Source organism: Uranotaenia lowii, chromosome 2 (assembly GCF_029784155.1).
Source record: "Uranotaenia lowii strain MFRU-FL chromosome 2, ASM2978415v1, whole genome shotgun sequence".
Taxonomy (NCBI): Eukaryota; Metazoa; Arthropoda; class Insecta; order Diptera; family Culicidae; genus Uranotaenia; species Uranotaenia lowii.
In genome coordinates, this window is record NC_073692.1 from 437,079,260 (window position 1) to 437,083,750 (window position 4,491).

Sequence of the window (4,491 nt, forward strand, 5' to 3'; positions counted from 1 at the left end):
TTCGTTAGAAGAAAAACTTAAGTTTCCTTGATCCACCATAAAACCAATCTTATGGAAATTTAAGCCTAAAACCATAAAAATAATCTGTACAGATAAGAGGCTAACGTGTAGAAAACGGCACATTCTATACAGATTTGAAAAAAACCGCGTATAAGTGGCAGTGCGCAGTAAAATTTTGTGTACTTCGGCATCCCCCCTCTGGCAAACAGAAGATGTTACACACCAGTTTATGCCGTCAAAACAAATTCATCACGTGTTTGGTGGCGCGAAAGGCCCCGAAACCTATATAATGGTTGCCATTTATCGGCATTTACCCAACCATTTGCTACTCCCAAGATGTGGCCCTCATCTTCGTATCGATTTGTTTTTTTTTATGTTTAGTTAACTAACAACACGTCAATGTACCTATCTGAAGTGCAAGGTTTTTTTTATGTTCCACAGCTATTTAAGCAAACAATTGTTTATTGTCCGTTTAATATGTTGAATTGAAGTTCATTGTTTATATCAGCAATATTTTCTGAAGTGAGGGAAAAATTATTTTTGAATTCAAGAAGTTTCTCATCTTTAAAATGTGTTAAGAAATTTCTTAAACTAAAAATTCAATTTTCATTGCCTTCAGAAAATATAAACAATGCACTTTCAATGAACATTTTGAACTGGAAGATTATACTTTATATAAATGTCAAGTTTAATTTTAAGAGATAATTTCATTATAATTGGGAGGGAATACCCATAGATTTCTAATATTGAGTCGTGGAAGGCTTATTACCTATATGTATATTAAGAAAAGAAGTCTTACAAAAAAAATCTTACACATTTTGCTGATGAATCTTGATCAGCAGTCCTGAATCAGGACTCCTGATTGTATATATTCGTCCAGATGATACGATTGAGCTAATTGATAAACCCAAACAACCTTTAATTCATAAGCTCACTTCGAGGCAAAATTGATAAACACCGAAACATGATTTGTTCCACAATAAGTAGAAAACGCTTTGCCACAGATTTGTGCTAATGAAGCGGAACAAATGCTTCAGGCTTTGCCACATTATTGCTGTAGACTGCTTTGAACTGGTTGCTAATGAATGGTGGGTTCTCAAAAAGCCTTGTTTGCATACATAGGTACATACGCTCGTTCATGTTATTTTAAGTTTCAACTAAAGAAAAAACACCAATCGAGGAGTTCAATCAAATAATGAAAAACCAAGAACAGTGTATTGATCTAAAACTATAATGATTTGAATTTGTATCGACGGAATGGCTTGGATGCATTTGATATCATTCACAAACACATTAGACTGTGTCGATTTAGGGTCATTTTTTTAATTTCTCAGATCCCGAGGTCTAAAATGCTTCCTTTTGGTTATAAACTCATCCACGTGTTTTTTTTGCAAAAATTAAAAGTAACGTATACAAGAGTAAATTTTAATTTTTCAGTTTGTATGGGACGATTTAACATTTTGCTCTAATAACGATCATGATTTTTCTTTTCACTGTAGAACCGAGCTACCTATTTAATCATTTGTGTGCCAATTCTCTATAGTAAATTTTCTTGAATTTTCTTTTTTTTGAACAACTTCACCGAAGACCGTATATAAGTATCTCTTCAGATAACTTAGAGATTGGAGGCAACTACATCAAACCCGAAAAACTAATTTGAAGAAAAACATGTATGTATGAGCAAATTATTTTTCTTTTTTTTTTTTTTTAAATATGTCTTTATTTGTATCAAATCATGATTACACTTATATTACATTATTGCATTAAACTAGGTGTTCAGCTCAATAATGAACTGTTCATAGCCCTATAAGTAACTAGATTATAAAAATTTATTTATAAGATTTAAATTTGCTGAGCGCAATCAAGTTTTTAATGTAGGAGAACATCCTGTAATAGCAAAAATATTTTATACTTAAAACTAAACACTATCTTAAAATTAAACTAAACATAAAGAGAACGAATCTCTGCGATGGAAGACTGCATCGATTTGCCTCTGAAGTTGGAGATGATTTTGTTGGCCATCTCTTCGATAGATTCAATGCCTGCAATCCGATGAAGATCTTCGGTGCTGTGCCAAGGTGAAAGCCGCAAAATCATTTTCAGAACTTTGTTCTGAATCCTAAATTATTTTTCTTTAATTTCCGAAGGCAAACCTTCATTTAGCAGGTTATAACCCGGTTATCTGACTAGATAATAAGTTACGGTCTTCGACAGTTGTTCAGCAGAAAATTTCCTTCAGCGGATTTATAAAAAGAAAAATTATGTTCGTTTTTCGAAAAGAAATATAAAATTTTCACATACAAACCAAAATGTTAAAATTTACTCATATAAACGTTAAGTGCTTACTTTAAAATTATGCAAAACATCATGGATGAGTTTTGAACCCAAACGAAGACCTCATGGTTTGAGAAATTCGAAAATGCCTCCAAGTCGACTCAGTCTAATACAAATTCACCACAGTATTGACGCCGTTCATATTCCAACTGCAATGGTGGGCGGGTCATGGTGTTTGGTTTCCTTGTTTTGTTATACCAGTTGTCATACGTGTTTAATGATCATAGTACATTATGACCTTGATTTATAAACATCCTTATACAAGCGCTAAACACCATACCAAGCAAGCTTGAGCAGTTCCTATAAAAATTCCAGCTCAATCGGACTCGATTCAGGAGTGTGAGTTTTAAAATTTTGACCCTTGAAAATTTTCCAATGAGAAAAATTAAGTAAACCTCCAACAATTATATAAAATGACAAAAATACCACGAATACCATTTTCTTTGCCATATTCCATAAAAATTTCAAAATTTTGATTGCATTTTGGACCACCCAAAATAAATAATCAAGTAAATTTTTGGCAAAAATGTGTTTCTGACAAAAATATTTGTTAGGTACACTGCCGTTCCAAGCCAAATTGTCCAAACGAGATTGAAATTTCAGCTATATATCCAATTTTTCTCTCAAACCAAAAATTCACCTACATTTTTTCGTAGTGAACAGTTCAAGTTTATCATTTTACAATGATTTCTGCCAAAAAAAAGTAACATTTGCTACTACAAACGGAAAATTAGACCAAAAAATGCTTCGTGTGACACTTTAGAACCAAGTGTACTGGTTTTTGTTTTTATTTGAAAGTTAACACTAAAGGGACCGTTTCCAGCAAAAAAGTGAAAATGACCCAAAAGTCACATGGGACAGTTTTGCTTGGAGCGGCAGTACAGTGATTAAAAAAAACTTTTTTTTTCAATCTAGATGTGTATAATTTAAAGAGTCAATCCTTAGATATTAGAAATGTTATCCTCGTTTGTCAAAAGTTTGACACTAGTTATTTTAAGAAAGCATCAAATTTCGAAGTTTTAAATGTTGATGAGTCTTTTAGCTTTTAAAAAAAAATCAATTTAAAATTTTTTGCATGACGCTTTTCTTTAATAACATTGCCATTGTTGCATTTGCTACCATTGTGCATATGAACAACGTTGCTAAGCGCTTGAAACACTTTTCAATAAACAAATTTATCATTTGTAAGCTACACTAACAAACTAAACATAATCATCATTAATTTAATTTAAGTTTTGTAGACGTAAGTAGATATATTCTATAACATGATCAGATGATTCGTTTCTTTGGTCATGAGACAATCAATACTCATGAGCCAAGATTTTTTTTGTTAATTGAAACCTTAGATTACCAATAGCAATATTTATATCAGAAATAACATGATAAATAAATGTAACATGAAGCTTAATTAATACCTTTAAAAAAACATACATTAAAAAAATAATTCTGAGCAAGAGCCATTGCAACAATAGAGATGAATTTGAACTGTCACTATCTGTGTTAAACGTCATGGTGGGAAATGAAGTACAATGCAACAGTATTTACAACTGTAATAAAGTGTAGGTGGGTCATGATCAACCTGGTCTTTTCAATTCTTAGCTTCATGTTCCAAATAATGCCAACTGAGAATGTGCTGTATATAGTGGAAAGTGTACCTCGACCATCAATTTAAATTAAAATGCTTCATTTTTAAATATGTGCATGGGAGAACCAATGTATTCTCATCTCTGAATAGCCCCAAATCTTAATCTTTGATTAAAAGGTCCCCCAAAAACCAAAAAAAAACTATTGTTCGGCAAATAGCCCAGTCATCTAACCGTGTATTGAGTTTGTGATGATGATAAAAAAAATCGGTAATTGAAAGGCTTGAGCTTTGCCATTGCTTCGAAACTAGTTTTTCTTCTTTTTGCATCTCAGCATCACCATAGTCAGTATTTAGGCTCACCTCCTACCCTCATGAGTTTTGCATAACCTTCTACATCGGTAGACCAGTAAAGTGTAGCTAACATTTTTTCGATTTCGTGTATTAGCAAAACGAAAATGGTACATTAGTTTGTTTAACATCATTGATGTTGCTCTCTTGCTCAGGTATATTTTTCTTATGTTCAGTATGGGTTAATCCTTCAATTGATACGCACTATAGTTGAACACAGCTTG